The sequence below is a fragment of the Xiphophorus hellerii genome, chromosome 23 (assembly GCF_003331165.1).
Source record: "Xiphophorus hellerii strain 12219 chromosome 23, Xiphophorus_hellerii-4.1, whole genome shotgun sequence".
Classification (NCBI taxonomy): domain Eukaryota; kingdom Metazoa; phylum Chordata; class Actinopteri; order Cyprinodontiformes; family Poeciliidae; genus Xiphophorus; species Xiphophorus hellerii.
In genome coordinates this window covers 5,263,500-5,285,247 of record NC_045694.1, presented here as the reverse complement: position 1 = coordinate 5,285,247, position 21,748 = coordinate 5,263,500, and the positions used below count along the sequence as shown (strand labels likewise).

Below are 21,748 nucleotides of genomic sequence, written 5' to 3'. Positions count from 1 at the left end.
TATAACCCACTCCTGTAACACAAATTCCATTGTACAGGAGTGGGGCTGGGCATTTTTCATGATGAGAATTTTGATTTTGAATGATAAATTTCTGTTATTGAAGGAAAATAAAAAACAAAACTGACAGTATGATAGGAAATGTTATTTTTGATATTTTCTCCACTGTTTGTTCCACAAGAGCAACAATAAATATGATTAAATGCAGTTCCTGTGAGCAGTTCAGTGGTAAAAATAAGTCGTGAAGATAAGTCGCATCCTGTAGAGGAATGTTGTAAATGGGAATGGTTTTCAAGAATTTTTGTGTTTGGCACAATAAATGTAATATATTTAGGATGAAAAAAAAGGGGGTTGTCCACAAAAAAACTTTTTTTGTGGAAAAAATTTTGTTTTTTTAATCATAGTCTTTATCGGTACCACAAAATATAATTAAACTGTAAGTCTTCAGAGCAGGAAGAAAAATGATACATGGTTTTATTTTATTTTATTTTTTTTCAAATATTAAATAGATCTGAAAAGTGTGTATTCAGCCCTCTTTACTCTGATACATCGAGATAAAATCCAGTGCAAAAATCTGAATAACCTTCATAAGTCTAACTACTAATAAGCATCAACCTTTGTTTAATTTTCTTAAGTTACACGTTTGGTTACAAGTAATACTGAATACTGAATTTAGAAATAAGTACTAAATCATTATCCTAATTTTGGAAGCAAGAATGATGGATGAAATATAAATTAGTGGTTGAAGTTTGTAGTTCACAGTAAAAAATAAATGAATATTGGCCCAATGGACTGGAGAAAATTACAAAATGACTCCAGTTTTTAGTTTTTGACCATTAGTTTTTGAGCGCAGACGGACAGTTTACATTAGTTCTGCATTTCTCTTAGCCAAAAACAGATCAGAGGGCACAGTAGAAAACTTTGTCTAATGTGACATTTTCAGGTGGCTGTTCATATCGGTAATAAATGCATGCTGCTCTGGTCCAGTCGTCTCTGTGCCTCAGTCACAACTCTGAATGTTCCTGTTTCTGACAACGTGAAAGTCTGTGCTGGGGTGTGAAACGTTGATTTGTTCTGTCATAATGAAGCTTCTTCAGCTCTTACTTAGCAGCAACCCAGTGTTCGTTTTCAGTTCAGCCTCTTTTAAAGCATCTAATAGGCTTCAGGACCACGACTGCAAAGATAAACAATTTACATGTGATCAAGCCACAAAAATTGTGCATTCTAAATGTTTTTTCCTTAATTTAAAGACCCAGTATTTTACAGCTGCATAGTGCAATTTTCTGAAGGTATCATTACAACTGAAGGTAATGATGTTGTTAGATAAATGCTTTTTATGTAAAAAAAAAAAAGGGGGGGGGGATGTATTGTACAGTACTTATAACTCACGTTTTGCATGTTATATTTTATTGTTCTACGCAGCAGTTCCATTTTTTAAGGGATAAACACCAATTAAATTTTTTTTTTTGCAGATAAACTTCATGAATTGGTCTTTAATGGGGACTTATTATGGAAAACTCAAATTTGGGTTTGCACTTCCATTTGGATCTCAAGTGCTTCTAAAAACAGCCCAAGCGTTTAAAGAAAAACACCTGGCCATTTTTGCCAATAAGTTTGTGTTTTTTGGTGTTTCAAAAATGAGTTGTTCAAAAACCTCCCAATTGTTAAGTCACAATCGACAAGCACCGTGCCCTTACCTAGCAAGCCAAACGGAGCTCCAGCAGATTTGGTCAGCTGCATTCTTCTTGGTTATGCAGGAGGCTCTACTTCTGCTTTTCAAAGATGTACGGTTGTATAATTGCGCATCTGTTTGCAGCCATTTTCACACGTGAGTGTAAACGTTGAGTTGGGGGCAAAGCAAGCAGCAGCTTATTTGGATTCTGATTATCTAAGAATGATTTTGTGCAAAAAAATACAATGAACATGTTTTGTATAGCCCATAGAGCTATCCTAACCTCACCTGTCCAAGGAACCATAATAGGGCACATTTAAGAAAACATTACAGTAATCTGCCTTTATCAAAGCTCAGTACTTTTGGAAACTTCCCTTTGACACTAATGCACATTTTCTTAAAAGAAAACTAGTTACTACAGTGACTTTGAACCCTGTTTGCTCTCACCGTCTTTCTCGCACCTTGTTATTCCTGAGAAAATCCACTGCTCACATTCAGACCTGGGGAACCGGACTGGAATGTAAGCTCGCCAACGCAGCAGCTCCAAATAGCCCACACCGGATTCCCGAAGGCTCCCCTGCCATCTGCAGCTCAACACCCACCAGCCGCCAACACACGTGCTGCACAGAAATGGGGGTGAGGGTTAATTAATGAAGCCCTCACTTGGAAACATCAAGCATATGCAATAATCATCTCATGTATATTTGATATTCAGATGCTTTACTAATCCCCGATGCAACTCCAGGGGGAGAAAAGTTACCACAAAAAAAAAAACTTCAAACCCTGACAACTGCTTCTTCTGCAGTGAGTAAAGCTGGAAAAAGTGATCACACAGATGCACAGATGTTTTCTGCAGTACTGCTGTGTGAGTCCAGTTGGCTGCGATTTGAGCCCTCTTTTCCTCCTATCTTGTCAGCACATCCTCCAACTTTCAGATTTTTTGGATGACCCAAACTAGAGACAGATGGATGTTGAGAAAAAGCCTTCACTTCCTCCTCACAGTCAGCACAACCCCCCAAATACACTTGCTAATGGCCCAGACTTTAGTTGAACAGCATAAATATCAGATTACATTGAAGTTGAAGTTCAACATTTAATAGGTGAACATTTAGGATGGAAACTGTTATACTGTTCCTGTATTTTCTCCTTCATTTTTAAAAAAATGTTTTATTACCAATTTTATTTTATTACCAGTAATATGAAGAAGAATTGGCTTGAGAAACACCTACTTAGAGATATGTTGTATGTTTTAGCTAGTTAGGTTGTAATGAAGACATCTTCATTACTGGGACTATTTTTACTTAAATCACCGTATAGCACTTTTAAAAGTACTTTTTACACTTTATTAACAAGCACTTTATTTAGCACTGCACTTTAAGCATAGATTTGCACATCAATAACAATTTGCACACAAGGAGTTTTAATTGTATTTATTGAGTATTTTTAGAGATTAGCATGTAGCCTTTTGTTCTGGGCTCTGCACAGCTGCTCCTCATTGACGAGTGAGGTGGTTGCCTGTGAAGGGAGGATAATTGTTACTCAGAGTAATGAGCTACTGGTGGGTAAAACTGAGCAAATGTTTGTGCATAATCTGTTAGGTGTGGAGTGCTAATGTAGAGTTACTCACCTGTCTTTTCTGTGTCCTCTCCTGGGTGTTTGGTAGTGATGTTACGTGATGTGCCGAGGCTTCGAGGCGTGTGTCGAGTAATGGAGGGGGCGTTTCCGTAAAGCGCGTATCGAGGCTTGCTTCATTTAGGGGAGGAGCCGAAAACGATGACGTCCGAAGCCTCGCTGCCCGGCTGTACCACGTGACTGCTTCGGGAAGTGGCTCAGATGTTGGCGCGGGGTTTGACAGCTTTAGAAACCCCACAGGCTCCATTCAAAATGTGGGTTGTTGTAGGCGAGTTGCGGTCAGTTGAGAGAGTGGATAGAGTTTTGATAGTTTGGATAGCAGAGTTTGGATAGTGGTTATTTAGTTTGAGACAGTTAGTTTGGTGTTTGGAGAGTTTAGGAGAGAGATAGATAAATAGAAAGGAGATTTAGGAGCGCGAGGACAGGATAGGAGTAGGATGGAGCCGGCGAGAAAGAGGAGGATTTCCCCTATGTGGGAACATTTCGATTTGATAAGCCCTAACAAGGTAAGGTGAACTGAACATTTGCAGATGCATTATGTTTGCTTATGAGGAACTGTATTTTTCACTGTTTCTTATTTTCTGTAAAGGTGAGGTGTTTATTGTGCTCCAAGGAGTTGGGGTACAATAATAACACCTCATCCATGTAGTGTCAAAAAAGAGAAATCGTTTGAAACCAAAAACTGTGGAGAAATTGTTGTTTCTTAATAAAAATGCATGAAATCATCCAAGTTACACAAGCATTAGCCTATTCACTACCCCTCCCTAGTTCCACAAGCACTTTCACTGTCCTCTGCCTGATTAAGCCCAGGCCATTTTTCTAGAGTCACAGAAAAACATTATTACACGACATGCCATATCACATGACACTACTATTTTGGGAATAATTACACACAGAGAATACATTCAAACAATATTTTATTATACACATATGTGTATACATAATTTATGTAGACAAATGATTTCGTCCTACACCTTTTGTAAAGTCATTCCCAAGAGCCATAATAGACAAAAATTCAATGCATCACACCTGTTAAGATACAGCTGGCTGTGATTATACACCTGGCCAGTAGGTGGTTTCGTGTGCACATGAAGCTTCAAGAAATGAACCCTTTCTCGAACCAGTTGGCTCAAGTGGTTCAATGCCTCATGAGGCTTCATCTCACCATCACTACTGTTAGGTGTGGAGTGCTAATGTAGAGTTACTCACCTGTCTTTTCTGTGTCCTCTCCAGGGTGTTTGGACAAATGCTGCCCCGGGGGTCCAGACACATATATAGTCTCCGGGAGAGGCCATTGAAAAGGTTGGGGGGGGGGGGGGGGGGGGGGGGGGATTGTTTATGGGTTTTGTGGTGTTTCATTATGGTGTAATGATAAAACATAAAATATTTATAAAAAGTAAATGGAAATGTTTGTATTTAGTAAAAGGTATTTTAATTAGATAGGTGGAGATTGATGAATTGAGATTCCCCTGTGAATTAAAGGTGGTTTGGTCCGTCACAGCTGGGACTATTTAAGACTGCAGTTTCAGTGAAGTGTTGTTGATTTTGTTTGAAGAATAAATCACTGCTGTTTCCACCTGACTCTGCCTTCAACCTCACTGTAAAATCCAATTGCAAAAGGCTGCCTTGTTACAACTGCAAAAACACAAATTTTAAGTGTTTTTGGTCTCATTTCTAGTGCAAATGTTTTAGTACATTTGAAATTAGATGAATCAAACTTACAAGTAACTTTTAGATATAGGAGCTTGTTTTAAGTCAGTAATTCTGTAATATTGATGAAAAAGCACTAGTTCCAGTTCTAATTATTTTTCTAATATGTGCTAAATTTCAATAAAAATTTAATAATCTGCCAGTGGAACTAGCATTTCTTCATCAATATTAACAAATTATTTACTTAAAATAAGCTTTTATATCATGCTGAAACGTTACTTGTAAGATAAATTATAACTCCAAGACTCGACTTGTGACATAAACTGGTCTGGTGTCTGAAATTTTACCAAACTCAACTAGTGAATTCAAATGTCCCATCAAGCAAACACTGCCACAGACTGACTTTCTGTGGAACACTGTTGGGTCCGAAAGCAATGAAATAAAATTTATTTATGGTCAGCAAGTAGAAAATCACAGAGAAATCAGCTAGCAAGAAAATTTGGTTTGGAAGCTATTACTGGGTTAAAAAAAGACTCGAAATGAGCTATTATCAATGTCACTGAGATGTTTAAAAGAAAACTAACGGATCTGAGAAGCCATTTTAAAGTTTTCTGACTTTAGTAGACATCATAAATTTGAAGACAGTGTTAACAAAACATGAAAATGTGGTTAATTAATAAAAGCAAATGAACTAAATCAGGTATAGTTTGGCATAACTCTGACCACTACAGTGAGAAAGAAAAGCAAGGTTGGTCTGTTTTACCATTTTCAGCTTTTAACATTTGTGAAGTTAGGAAATGGGCCATAAAATTTTGATCCATGCATCTCTAATCACAGGTTTTGACAGGAAACATAGACTCTGAAGGGAATGATAATTTATGTAACTTTATGGTCTACATTAAGGACTGATCAAAGATTTTTTAAAAAACAAGATGCAAATGGATATGAATAAATCCATAGGGTGTCTTGTGACAGTATACCTTATCACTAAAGGAAAAAAATGAAACCTGGAGCTATATTATGGCACATACAGTATGTCTGACAATGAACAATGAAAATGAGACTCGGCGGGTAGAGGCAGGTGGGAGGATGAGTTCATCTTCAGCTCAGTTAACTTGGAGAAAGTCGGCCCTGATTAGATGTGTTCTGCATTATTATAGTGTAGGTTATGGATCAGCAGTCAAATCACTGTTACACAAATTAGATATTATGCAGATACAAGCTTTGAGAGAATGCAATCGAGATTTAGGGATTTACCTGAATCAGTCTGCTTGGTAGAAATGGAAGAACTTTGAGCAGACAGTCATTTTAGGATTAGAGAAATGTGGACGAAAGTGGCACCTCTGAGGGGAGTGGATGAAAATAAAGATCATCAATGCTTTAGGCAGTTCTATTCTTAATCTGCAAGATTCTGTTTCAGTAGTTCCCAGCAGAAGTCAAAAGAAATGAGAAAGATATTTCAGCTAAGTGTCAGACTTTTAAGAAAATAAAGCAGAAAAGCAAGTCAACATTAATGAAGCAAAGGTTGAAGTATCATGTACAGACAGCAATATTCAACTCTGGCAACATGACTGGGATGAAGATCAAAAGTGAAACTTTTCCTGTTATATTCGTCCAAATGTGTAAGTTAGACCAGCAGCTGGGCACACAAGAAAAGAAATAATACTTTCTAGGTTGAGGCAGAGGTAGGGTGCATCAAACAAAACAGTAAGAATAACAAGTGTTTCATTAGTTTCCAGAGAATTAGGATGTGGGAACCAAGTATAAAGGAATTAATTTTAAATGGGTTATTAGGTGTGGTTTACAGAGAAATCTGGTGTGGGAACTTTTATAGTATATAACATAGTCATACATTGAAAATGGAAGAAGTGCATTTGTGTTGCTTCATTTATTAGATTATAATCTGTTTTCTGTGGCAGTAGAGCATAATTAAGCTGAATGCCAATCACCATAAAACAAAAATAAGTAAAAACAGAAAAACTGAAAGTTTAACTAAAATCAAACTGTTTTTATAGATAAGTATGTTTCATTGAGATTCCTGTAGTTACAATTTCAAAGACAGATTTAAGAGAAATCTAGTTTTTTGTAATCATGCTCTTCTTGTTGACCTTCACATATGTTAGACACATCTTTAATTACCGCGCCTACATGTATATTACTTTTCATGGCTGTAGGGCACAGCTGTGTCACACAAGCCTGTATTTTTCTTGTCGCATTATCATCTCAGTGTTTTGATGGTAACACAACCATTCTGCTTCACCGGCTGTGAATGTGAAAACCTGAGATTGCTACGTTCATGACCTTAAAGATCAACGCACGCTGTGGAAAGACCAAATTATAATTCCACATCCAGCCTTTCAACTTGTTGTGCTCATCATCAGTAATTGCTGCCTTGCAGTAAATGTGGGTTGTAAAAGTGTGTTAATTGTTCTCTGTAACTTTGCATGACCCCCTGTGAAGCACAAAGACTCCATCTGCCAACTTATCACAAATGTCATAAAAGACTTTTGAAAGCTCTGCAGACCAGTACAAGATGTACCTCGTCTCTTGCCCAATGACTGTTTGAAGCGTCAAAAACTGTGAAGAAAGCAATGGATGGATGGAAATTAAAACATTTTGAAAAGGACATTTTCCCCATATGTTAAACAATCTGTCGGTAGAAGTAGTACTTTTTTAAATCAATATTAAGGATTTATTGTCTTAAAACAAACTCCTATGTCTTTCTGAAAAGTTACTTGTTAGCTAGCTTTGTCTTATTTCAAGTGCACTAAGATATTTCAGGATTCAGGGTCAACAAACTGACGTGGAAGCATGAAAACAGCATGGGCTTTCCAGGAAAAGACATAAATCACTGCAGGTGTGTGACAGTGACCAGTAACAATCAAAGAATGGACAATAGTCAAGCAAAAATATGGTTCCCTTTCTATTCTATTGAATCGCCTTCAACACAGTGGAGACAAAAAATTTGTAAAATAAACCCACAATGTGCTTTTACAAACCAGGCAAAATAAGAACAGTCAAAATGACTGTTCTGGACAGTAGTTACATGAATGCTGTAAAAATACAGACAGAAAGCTTCTATACCAATCATAATAAAACAACAAGCTAATAAATAGCCTTAATTTAATAAATAAAAGGTGCTTAAAAGCATTCCTAAAGAAGAAAATCACCAAATAAATGTGTGAAGCAAAATGGCTGCAGTCAAATTAATCAGAAATACGAGATCAAACAGGTGCAGACAAGAGGATATACCAGATGTCAGAACAAATCTCTGAAGTCAAGCAGTTAAATTCAATTTAAGACCTCCAGTTTTCTAGAAATGGTTTTACCCAAAAATAGATTTTTTTTTTTTCTGCTTGACAATGAAATAAAACATGCTAACACCAACAAATTCTCTGATAAACTTGCCCTCTATGAATAACTAGCAGCTAAATCCTCTGTGCTGCATGGTTTCTCCAGCAGCATCTAATGGTTTTTTATATGAATTTTTTATTGCAGGGAAACACTCAGTGCAGTTCTGCTGTCAGAGCGAAAACATTAAGAGGATTTAGGGATTATATACAGCACATTCACCGACTCTGGTCCTTTAAATTGGGAAAATAGATCACATTTCGTCAAGACTGCCTGGGAAGCCCATGCAACACATGCAAGTTTCCGTCTCTAAACAAGCAGCTTTAATTTACTGTTTGTTCCCCAAGGAGAGCTGTGGGCTGGCTAATAAGACATTCCAAGCTCATTCCAATGTTCTGAAACCCTGCTGCTCCTCCACGTGTTTGTGGTTTAAAAAATAAAACAATTGTGTTTTAAAAGAAGAGACCTTAAATTTCAAACTATCTTGCCCAGAACATCATCACACATCCCGCTTTTGTTTTCTTAGGTGCTGGAAAAAAAGGTAATTTTCATTTTCACTCCCTGCTTCACTACTAATATGTTGAGGAATGAAGTAACTGGATCGCAGTTCAGATACTAAACTTAAGGTGCATTCACAGACCGGTTTGGTCTGCCTTATTTGAACTCTAATTTGTTTGCCTAGAAAGTCCGGTTCGTTAGGGGAGGTGTGAATGTTATCAAACTCTGATAAGGACCAAAGAGGCAAACTTTGGTCTGCCTAAAAACCTAGATCTCAATTTGGTTGAAGCTCATTCTAGCTCAGTTTGCCTGAGCTAGAATGACAAACTGTCGTCTTGCCCATTAACCTGCTGGAGATGACCACCAGTCCCCGCATGGATAAGTGGGTAATGACAACGGATGGACGGCTCAGTGTTAGGTATTGTTCAAACCCTTTTTCTCTGCTCCTTCCTCAAAATACACCCTGGTCTTGATTCTGATCTTCAATCACACAAAGTCTGATGTCTGTTCCAATTTCCCAAACATTCCTGAATGCCTCGATCAAACGCTGAATCATATTCTTGTTGTTGGGTTTAACTTTAGAATAACAGAGAAAGTGTTAAAATGTGAAAGAGCAATTATCACAGTATTTCACAGGTCTTTTAGTATGAAACACAAATAAATCCCACTTGACCTTTTCATTATTATGGAAGCACACATGTAACTTGTGGATATAGCTTCGGCAGTCTATAGCACGTAGACTGTACATAGACAGTCTATGTGCTATAGACAGTCTATGTGCTGTCTATAGTACAGTACATAGACTATAGACAGCACATGGCTCAGTAGCCATGGCTCTATAGACCATGGCTACTGAGACAGGAAGGAAACAGGAAGAGTAATCACACAATAGATTATTTTCTTTGCAAAAAAACAATCTATGAGAATATAAAATGTTAATGGATTAAGGTATTTTAAATTACTGGATGGAGTAACATTTTGCTTCTTCTCCAGATATTGCTTCATCCTGCCACTCAGCTGGCTGAAATAAGACAGCTACACTTTTCCTTCATTACAAAAAGTTAAGTATGGTTGTTTGGATTTATTTTTAAATTGTAAATATGTTGCACATGAATTTCTTATTATTGTGAAACAGTTTGAAAACAAATTGGCAAGCTACAAACAGCATCTTTGTTAGACAGCTGGCTACTGGAGCAGATAGCCTGACTAACTAACCAGGTAATACCAGATTTTTATATTTGTGTTAATCTTTAAGGGTATAGTGGCAGAGGTATATTCTGCAGGATGAATGTTTAAAAGTTACCACTAAAACTCACAGCTGCTTATTTAATACTTTTATGTCAATGTATCCCATTTAACACATAAAGTATAATATTATTTAACAATAATAAATACATTTTAGTTGGTTCTGCTTGAGGTAACTAATTGTAGTACTACCAAGATTTATTGTTTTTTTTTTCTGGCACTAAACACACAAAAGGTCTTTGAAACCCTGATAGTGTTGTTTTAGGTTTCAAACCAAAGACTAAATCCAACAGTAAGCAGAAATATAATTAATTCGTCATTAATTCAGTTTGCTGAAAGCAGATATTGACAGAAAAACTAAAGGGAATTGCTACCAGTTAAGATTAAAGCACCTTTTCTCTGGAAAGAAAACACTAATTGAGGCTGATATTTAAAATCAGCTTTTCCTTTAGGAAGTTCATCATTTTTCCACTCCTTTTTCCTACCATGGTATGCTATCTTCACAGCCATAAGTCATGAAGTACTTATATTATCTTTGCTAACACAGACCCATGATGAGGTTGTGATTCTGATATGTAGAACCATTTATCATCCTGCTCACTTTGCTCTGGCCAAGTATTAATCATTGAAGCAAAACTATGTGTATCTCAACAATCTTAACAAGCTTACTTTAAAACAGAAAAAGGCTTTTTAATTCAATTTGTCTTAGTGTGGTCCCACTTTTTATCATACTACTACTTCCATAAATACAGCTGTCCTGTGAGGCAAGGACATACAGAATAGCAATTGTAGGACTGTATTCAATTAGTTTTTCAGATTCCAGCAAGAATAAATGAAACCCACAATAAAACTACACTCTTTCATTAAAAACTCCCAGGTATTTAAAATTTGCGTCAACCTTCCCATGTGTCCCATCATCCCATCACTTCATTAAAATGTCATTAGCATGGAAGCAGCTGAGTCACTTAGCGGCCCCAGGCTTTTCTATGTTTCTATTCAAAATGTCTCACCTCAATGCAGAAATTCTGATCCAATTAAGAAGTTCTCAACCGTAAAGGCATCCCTGTGGGACAAAAAACATGTCTGATTCCCTCCAATGAAGCATTTCTTTTGGTTTTTGACAGGAAAACACCAGAGGTTCAGACATCCAAACAGCAGTGGAGATGTTGTGCCGGTTTGGCATTAATGATTTCTCCTTAGGAGGTTGTTGCTTACCATCCAGACAACTTTCTGCTCTATTTTTTTTTTAACAAATATATCTATTTTTCTCTGATGGATTGTTTAAATAAAAATTCACAGAAGTACAACACCCTTCTCCCTTATTAGCACCCTGTGTAACTACTAGTACAAAACGTCAAAAAATATTAATTGCATTAGCATATTACTGCATTACACTCAAAAATGTTGAAAAACTTAATTTGACTTGAAGGCACTAATCATAAACACTAGTTCTGCTAACACACCAACTCGGAGTTAGCAACATCGTGAGCTATGCTATTGACCTAGCTTAGCACTCACCATGGTGCTAGGCTAGGTAGCACAACGGTTTGCTAATACAATTTGCCAGTTATGAACTCCACTGCCAGCTTATTGATGTATCTCATTTTGACTATAAGCTAATCTACGCTATTTGACTGAATATAATGCTTTATTATAATAAATTAAATTCCACGAACAGTTAGTAATAACTTTTAAGGCAAAATTCTGTTGAAAAAGCAACATGAGCAACGTCTGGTGTGAGATATTTATTGGACCAGCAGAACTGTTTGCTTAGTTTCTTTTTCCATTTAAGGCTCCCTGTGTGTTGAGTGTGTTAAAACTGTGCCGATGAAGTGTGTCCCTGCTTTGTTTCATACCACAAAGGTGAGCTGACCTTCTGCAAGCTAATTAGGGTTTGCAGAAATAGAGATAATGAGGGAGAACATTTGTGTGTGTGTGTTTGTATGTGTGTGAGGAGGAAAATTGCACATCTATTTCCTTCATAAAGAAATTAGATGCATAGAAAGGTGTGCAAAACTCTAAATAACAACTGATAACGGTCAGGAAAGTGTCCATAGCAACACTGATTGTTTTACACCAAGGTTTGATTTCCTCACATATCGCCGGTAATTCCTGGACCTGTGGGACTTAATTAGTCATCAGTCAGGATAAAAAAGGGCAGAAGGTGCCCAGACCAGGATGTTTTAACTCCCAAGCAGCTTCTACACAGTGAGATAACATCATCATGGTCAGTGCTTATTATACCCAACGATGCGCTACAAAGACCAGTCTGTCATTTATTCATGTCACAAAGTCATTATTCTGTCTGAAGACAGAGAGGTATCAGAGGACTTGTGCTTAACAGTTGTAAGTGGTTGACCTTTAGAGATTAGCAGGCTGAGATCCACAAACCATAAAACATCCATAAATCCATAAAACATCCACAAACTCATCCAAAACTGACATGACTTTGTTTAATCTTCCAGTGCAAAGCGTGGAAGAGGTGTGCAGCTGTCATCAAGGTCCTCTTGTTTTATTTTTTCACTACAATATGGCATTAAAATTATTTTTCTTAACAGGTGGCAGCTTTGAATAGATTCTCTGACAGCAGCAAAGAAATAAATGTCAGGATTTATTAAATGTTAGGGTACACAGTTCATGAAATGACATTAATAAGATATAGTTAAGAAATACACCTAAATCATGTTGGTTTGGAGAAATCATTGGTCACTCATTTCAGCAGATTTCTTGGTGTATTTAGTTTTTGTCAACATTTGTTTCCTACGTCGATGTGACATTAACTTTTTATAGAGGCCCAGTAAAAGTCCCAACTTGACTATGTTTGAGAGTCTGTGGAGGGAGCTAAAGATTAGGGTGATGGTAAAGAGGCGTTTCAACATGAGAGACTTTGAGCTTATCAAAGTAAATTGTAAAAACACAAACTCTTACCAAGCTTACCAATTGGTCTTATAATGCTATTCAGAAGAGTCGCCCTGATTCCATAAAGATTTAATAAAGTGTGAATAAAAATAAAATAAAAAAAAAACACAATCATAGTTTAGTTTTTTACAGAATGCTTTATTAATTTCAGGGTAATACATACAGATCACTTGTTCATAAATGATTAAACTCTAAAATTTGGATGGTGAAATGTATTTTTAACTGTAACCTCATCAGGCCTCCAGCTTTGCTTTCCAGAGAACTTCCACAGCATATTCCAGTAATCTTAAATCATGCACAACTTTGTTTACTTCTGCTTCCAGGATCAATAACATCTATTGGATATGTATTCCGCAAACAGAAAATTCTAGCAAATTCATCCTTCTAGAGGAGCCTTTGATTAATGCCTCTTGGTAGTGCATTTAATTAGGTCCTCTGAAAGTTAAGCAGGTGTGAGATGTTTTTATTGACTTTGTGATCACCAGACAGAGAATAAAGGTGTCAGAACGGATGTTTTTCTGTTACGTATCCCACAGTCAGATGGGAATATCTTCTTTTTGTTATAAGATTAAACGGTGCTGCGTTGATTACTCAGATTCCTGAGCCACAGCTTGCAGGTGAGAAATAAGCCTGTGCATATCTTTGCATATTTAAGCTTGAATATTTAAATGTAGAACATTCTAATCTGTGAGTATTTATGTCCTTGATGCTGAATCATAATGTTGCTGATGCCGCCTGCTTTGAGGAAGTGACCTGTAAAAAGGGCGTTCAGGGAAAACATCAAGAGGCTTAACGTGTACGTTCATAAGCACGCTGCATCAGATACAATGTTGTTCAATTAAAGCTGTAACCCTAAAAACAGTTGCCAATATGCTTCTAGCTCTTTAAATCATCACTTGCATGCATCACTGGTGAATAAGAGACTTTTACTTTCTTTACAGGGATGTTTTCCATCAAATTTGTTAGAATTGACAGGACAAAAGTGAAGCATGTATATTTTGATTAGACAATGACGTGAGGTAAATAGTTCATCTTAAAGTGCACAAACCCCTGGAAAAATGTTTATGTAATATTATGTAATTAAGGTCATAATAATTCATTTAATAACTTCAGATTTTATTTTCACTTTTGTTAGTGTGACACACATTCAGTTTAAATCAAAACAAACTAATATCTTTGGTGAATAAATACTACACATGATCAACTTTATGTGTAAAGCATTAGAAAAATATCTAATATGCAGAAACCTTTTGCTGCCATTGCATTGGTATACACCAAACACAAATTTAATTCAGTCTGACAAACCTAGACAGATACTTACCAAGTATTTTTTTTTAATCTTGTTTGAAGTGCAAATATCTTGGAACACTTGAAATAAGACAAAATTAACTTTCAATAAACTTTTCAGCAAGATACAGGAGCTTGTGTTAAGTCAACAAGTCATTAAAACTGATGAAAAAGCACTTGTTCTATTGGCAGATTATTTCACTTACAACATGGAAAAATGTCTTGTTATAAGTTAAATAATATCCCAATAGAACAAGTATTTTTTTTCATCAATATTACAAAATTATTGACTTAAAACAAGCTCATATTTGCCGAAAAGTCACTTGTAAGTTAGTTTTGTCTTATTTCAAGTGTACTAAGATATTTGCACTAGAAAGTAAGATTGTATTTTTGCCGTGTAATTAGTTACTACCCAACACTGCAGGCTCTTACTAAATCAAGCCAAAGTAGAGATAGAAACCATGCCAACATGAAGGCTCAGAATCATCCTCCTCTCTCTTAGCAGTGCAAGGTTAGCCTGCAGCTCTCATCTCTTTTGAAAAAGGAAAAAATAGAGCAGAAGAAGCAGAAACCTGCCCGATTCTTTTTAAAGCTGAAGAAAACATGGGAGAGGCTTGTAAATATTCTCTTTGATCCAGCCAGCCTGGCGCAGGTTGACGGAGATCCAAGCAAGCATTAGACGACAAAGGGATCTGAGTGAGGACACGCCACATGCACGCTGCGCTGAGAGGAGGCCAGCTGATCGCACCATCTGGCCTTCCTCAACAGGCGTGTGCTCCTTGAAAAGACACTCGACTGATCTGCAAGAGAGAGACTTTGCCGCATGGCGTCAGCTGCTGCTCGGATGTAAATACATGGTGCAGAGAATGATTCAAGGTTGAATTCAAGCTGCGACAGAGCACTTGTGTTTTTATACATTGTGGTAATCTAATTTCTCAAGAGTAAAAGACAGAATTAAACCAGTGGCGAATTAAGGCCACTGTACATAGAAAAAGGGAAGGAGTAGTAAATTCACATCAAAAAAACGCACACATCTGAAGAATAAGGTCAGAAATGTTCTAGAAAAAAAAAGAACATGGAAATGTCTGAGTTTGGGAAGTTCAAAAATTTGCTGTAAAAACCTCAGAAATTTCCAAGTTGTTTTTATCTTGAAAATTTCTGGGTCTCAAAGGTTGCAAATGTTCCAACTTCTTACTACAAAACTTCTGACATTAGCCTCAAAATGATTTTTCTAACAAATTTCTCAAACTCAAACATTTTCAATCTATCTAGAAATTTCTGTTATGTTAAGATTAATCTAAAAATGTATGAGTTTTTTGGAGAAAATTTACTTTTTTACTTTTGTCTACAATGGCCTCGATGGGCTGCAATAACAAAAAAAAAAAAAGCTTTATTCACCAATTTGTGTGTCCACACAAATTCTTATTTGTGTGGAGGCTTTCACACAAATAAGAAATTTGACTTCAGGTCCACTTTCTTCTCAATAAAGACATTTTAAATATAAATATCTAAAACATATTGTTTGGTGAAAAATAGTTCTTGTATTAATAGTGACCTGGTTTGGTCAAACCAAATAAAAATGTTTTGATTTGAGCTTTACTTTAAATATTACAGGTGAGCAAATCTGTTGACATAAATATGTAGCTATAGCAGCTATTTTAATAATAATATAGTTCCAGATTTTTTGTTCTTCTGGATGCTGTTTGTTCTCTAATGTTCCTCTCAGGCCTTCATATCAGCGCTTTATTCAGATTAAATTGCAGTCTGAATTGGTGACTTCTGAAAGCAAATGATTGCACTGGATTGTAATTATAGTTATCAGAGTAAAGAGGGCTGATATACAAATGCATGCCACACTTTTCAGATTATTTGTGAAGAATCTTGACAACATTGTATTAAAATATTTCCACTTTACAATTATCGACTGCTTTGTTTTTGCCTTAAGATCCCAGTAGAATACTTGAGGTATGAGTACAAGACATTACTCCTGGTTACTCTTTTTTTAATTTAATGTAAATATCCTAAAGACAAACACCAGACAAATATCTGATAAATCATAATCTAAGTTTTCAATTGGGACCCAAGATGCAGATGGAGCTAAAGGTAAATTTAAGAAATTTAAACAAAATATGAAACGTACAAAAATCCAAAGCAGAGTGACAGGAAGCAATGGATGAGTGAAAAAGAAAGAGGATCTTAAATACTGAGGGAGAGATGGAAAGAAGTGACAAAGAAACCTAAAGAGCTAACCAGAGGTGAGTAGGGTTGGGTAAGGCAGGCAGAGGAAATTAGGACATGGAAAACAGCTGGGAAGAGGAAAAGAACAGCAGGGAAAAGCTAAGTTTCCATTGACCATATAATTGAGTAATTTGACATGGATTTTTTGGGGGTTAAAAGATTGAATTGGACCATTCAGACTTCAGTGACAAAGTCAGATATAGGCAAGAAAACCAACGTGTTTGGGTCGGATTATTCTGCTGTGAACAAGATGTACACATGAGAAAGTAGAAAAGAACTAACAAGATAAGAAAATAACCAAATACAGATAAAATTAAAAGTCCAAACATCTACAGATTGTGACACTTTGAACTGTAAAGTAAAAAATAACAGATTAGTTTGGACAATTCTCAAATTCCTGAAATGAGCTCAAAATGGGAGGGAAGAATCTGTTTTGGTTTAACATGTAGGGAAATATATAATAGATCTGATATGATCACAAAAAGATGCTTAAAGTATTCAGAAAAATCTTGAATCATATGAATCTCATTCAGCCCCTCCCAGCCGATCTCAATTCATTTTAAAAAATTTAAATACAAGAAGTTTTGCTTTTTATTTTTCATAAAATAAAACTGAAATAATTGTCTTTAGTTGTTTGTTCTGGATTTATTCGTCGGATATTGAGATAAATCTTAAGTCCCTTGGTTTTCCCTTTAATGATTTATACATACATTTTCTTTAAAGAAACACTCTCCAATTAGAGCCAAACATCCCTAACAACACTTGTTGGCGTGGTCAGTGCAGCAGACATCTTGTAAGTTGTTGTTGAAGCGTGAAGATGGAATTACTTATTTTTAATAACCCTAAATCCCCCAGCCTTCCTTGGCATTGTTTCTCCTTTTCACAGCCGAGTACAGTGTTTGAAGTAGTGGAGGTTTTTGTTTTTTTATGCATCAAGTGAACCTTCCAAGCGTGGGCGTTAGCTGGAGGCGGAGTAATCCTCCCTGGTTTCAGAATCCAAACAGACCCGACATGAAAGGAAAGCTCAATTACGCAGCCTTATTCCTGATCAATTGGACGCCACCATCAATAAATGTTGAAATTCTGACTCAGGAAACACAGACGTCTTCTTTGTTTCTAAGAAACTGGAAAGTAGCAAAAATAATCAAAAAAACTGTTGATATGTCTTACTGACAGACTGAGTGCAGCGTGTCTGAGTCAGTGTGTTGCTTCATTACGGCCCTGCATGGCGGCGGCTGGTTGGACGGATGCTACATGTGCTGGACCTGCCAGGGACACACAGATAACGCTTTGACACACACTGAGATAAAACGTGACTCAAAAACCAAAACACAAATATGCGTCTGTTGCTCTGTGAGTTTATAAATTTGTGCACAAAGCTCTTAAATAATCTGTTTGGTTATTTTTGATATTCAGTTTCATCCTGATTCCAGTTTTTAAAGTAAAACTTATAATTACATCAGAATGAAAACAATTTCCCAGCCAGGTTTATCATTTTAGCTTATTTTATATTTTTACAACTTCAGTTGCGAATGGCTTTTTGCATGGAGGTGAATTTGCTGGGAAATCCACACTTAAAGATTTTAAATCATATAATGGATAATCTATCTCACTGTATCAATCTGATACCAAGTAAATACAATACTGATAACAATACTTTTCATTTGAGCTTGATATATCATCAAACTTCTGACTGAAGGTGTTTTTGTGGTTTTTATTTTGAATTATTTTTGTTCAAAAGTAGGACGGAATTTGGACAAAGTTTCTAGGTGTTGACAAAACACTTAAATAATATTAAAGTGATTTTACTAAATAAACAACTTGCAAAAAAATCATAATTTAAGAACAAGTCTGCCTTTAAAATTTCATTTTTAAGGACTATTTGAGAGACTACAATGCAAAACTTGTCCAAATATTGATAAGGAAATACCAGCATCATGATTTATTTGGCACAGTTACACATTTTTTGGCATCTTGTTTTGACCTACGATGTTTTGTGAATAGTTGTAAACAAACAAAGGAGGAATTGCCTTCATTTTTATGCTAATAGTTTTATAAAACTGTTACTTGCAAGATATTTCACGTCAGTTTTAGAAATATACTGTACACATTGGTGTTTTAAATTATAAAAGTTGTTTGTTGTAAATATTTGTGGTTTTCACTGTGAAAAATAATTAACATTTTTCCAACTTTGATTTTATGTTTTTATGTGACTAAAGGTCTAATATGCAGTAACAGTAAATCCAAAATATAAGAGTAAAATCACAAAGTTAACCACAAAAGCAATATTAATAGTTTATGATGAGAAGAACAAAGGTAACATGAAAATTGGTCAAAAACGACAATATGTACCTGGACTCCAGAGGGTTAAGAACAATACCAATTTCCTAAATAAAGAATTAAATTTGTATATTTTGTCCAGCTTGACCAAGAAGATAAAGTTACTTAGTAAAACTGGTTCTGAAACTGCTTGGTTTGGATCACAAACAAAAGTTTAACCCCCAAAAAGACATCCTTGAACAGTCAATTCATCAATTGTGTTAAATAATCACAATGTCTTGGTTAGATTATTCAGAAATGATAAAAATGTGTATTTATAAAAATACACAGGGTGTTTTAAAAAAGGAACTAGTTTAGATAAGAGGAGCCTTCAGGCATTAATGGATCAAGTCCATATATCTGTCCCAGACGAGACTGTATATTTCTGAAATTAATCCCTCCTCTCACCTTTATGGTCACGTTTTGTCATATCGCTGAGTATAAAATTACCATTTTAAATTTAAAATGTTATCAGGCTGATTCTGCAGTGACAGCTCATTCATTCTGGGCTGCCACCTTTTAGCTAAACATAGAGCAAATCTCTGGCCTGAATTACTCCTGTGACAGGTGATGGAGGCGTTTTCTGTGCCACTCCGTCAACGAGAATCCCACTGAGAGAGCATCCTTTTATTTCACACAATAGGTGAGCTCCACTTGATGTGCACCCCTCTTTCAGCTGTGAACTAAAATACATAGATGCTGCTGCTGAAAATTATCTCTGCAGCTGAATTTGAACCTCAAACTTCCACGTTCTGGTCAGAAAGTTAATTTTTATACATAATTTTATTTGTAATTTTAATGTAGTTCCTCACTTATTGCTGTAAAAGCAGGTTTGTACTTATATAGTTGATTTAAATTAAGATATATTTTTTAAATTATTATTATCTCAGTCTGGTCACTAATTTACTCATTTTCTTGTTTGGTTTGGTTTGCCATTAAAAATACCTGCTGCAAAGTGACACTTTTATTTATCTTGTCATTACACCTCAAAGATAAACCTTTACAGTTGTTAACATGTAAATAATTTCAAAGAGTTGAATAATAGTGTTAAAAAAAATGTGTTTTATTTTATAGGAATTGTTTTAATAAGAAATTAGGTAAGCCAAGCCAATTTTGTATAACAAATTTAAGCAAGTTCAAAATGCTTTTAACATCAGAAAAACATCATAACGTCATTAATTATGAAACAATAAAATAATAAACATTACATTTTATTCAGAGTCACCTGATGACATCATAATGTAGAGCTGTGTATCATCTGCATAGTTATGGTAAAAGATATTATTACGTTTTATAGTCTGAGACAGTGGGTGCATTTAGATATTAAATAATAGGGATCCTATGATTGAGCCTTGACATGCGACATGTAATGTACATTTTAAAAAAGCCATTTGGGTAAAAAATTATTGTGAAAACCACATCAGGTGATATAGACAACCATCTCTGATCACAAGAGAAACAAACTCTAGTCGGTAGCTGCGTTTCCATCGCAAATGAGCGCAAAATTTGACTAAGTAAAAGAAAACAATCTCGCAATCACAGTGTTTCCTTTAAATAAGAAACACAATTAAATTCAGATGTGAATAAGTTTGTTCACACAATAATCATTAAAAATCACATCCTAAGCCTAACCCTAAGTCTTCTTTGTCATTTCCACCAGTAGTAACATCCAGTTGTTGATAATGTGGCTAAACTTGGTTAAATATAGCGAACATGTTGACAGAAATCCTGTTCTTACAACAAAATTTTTTTAAATTGAATAAAAAAGAATTTGAAACTAGATGAAAACATTCAAAATCCTTTTAAAGATAAATTAAATGAATTGGAATACTTTATTTGGTTTGATGATTTTGGTCCAAATTACAAAAAGGTTTTGACACCCCTGATATAGAAGAATGCAGACTTATTTGTATCTAAACAATAACTAGGATGGTGAAATATTTAAAATCTTCTGTGTGCAAATAGCTTTTTATTCTGATTTATCTAAACCAGAATAAAACTCCCATCAATTCTTGGTAAATGTGTATGTTAATGCTGCAACAATATCTGTGCTGACTGATGTATTTTATGAGGCAATGCTTCACCTCAATGTGTGAGTCTATAGCACACATAATTATCATGGAAGCAGAGTTTACCACGGGTGGGGATGGCCGTGACTTCAAAGGCTTTGTATGCATGCATGCAGAGCTGCTCCATCTTATGCAAATCACCAGGCAGGGGTTTTACATTTTCAAGACACATGCAGCAAAAATCAAAGAATCCCGAGGAGTGGACGGATGCGAGTGGAATCACTGATTTTGTTTCAAGTAAACTGCTGTGTTTTTGTGATCTGAATCCAGAAGATGTGGAGCAAAAACGTAAAAATAAATCTACAGATAAACAATGCAGATGAAGTGAGGAGTGACCTAGTTTATTTAAAGTCTAGGTAGCAGCTTTGATCAAAGATTGACAGTCAAAGTCTGTGTTTCCAGGCCGCGCTTGGTACTTCAGGGAGGTGATGCAACCATAAGGACTTACTGAGTTGACTGTGGATGCTGTCAACTTCTGAAGAAACGACCGTGAAATCGGCGCTGTGCACGGCTTTTTGTTCTTTGCTCACCATGAAGAACATTTCCACTTTCTGCTGCATGAAACAAAACTGATTCTGATATTTGGGATTTTCTGGCAGCTTATTTAGACAGCCTACAAGAGGAATAAAAGTTTTGTTTGTTTCTTTTATAACATTTCTTTCCTGGGTAGTCTTCCATAAGTCAGAGATTCAAAAATACTTAAATCCAGCTTTTTGATAATTCAAAAGATGACACAGCAGCGAGGAACATGATGAGGTGAAAGCACAGCAGAGCAGAGCTATAAAAAATAACATTTAAAAAATGAAATGCGGAGTAATTACCTCCCTGGCGTTTGTTTTTTAGACTGCGCTGTAAATTAGTTTTGTTGGTT

General features: G+C 35.8%; 1 long non-coding RNA gene across 1 annotated transcript; it reads right to left on the bottom strand.

Annotated features, from left to right (window-relative positions):
• Positions 1 to 3,085: 3,085 nt before the first annotated feature.
• Positions 3,086 to 4,584, bottom strand: LOC116713966 (uncharacterized). The gene is made up of 2 exons (XR_004337962.1): positions 4,511 to 4,584; positions 3,086 to 3,184 (listed from the first exon to the last, which is right to left on the bottom strand). It is a non-coding gene; the product is annotated as an uncharacterized LOC116713966 (long non-coding RNA).
• Positions 4,585 to 21,748: the final 17,164 nt, after the last annotated feature.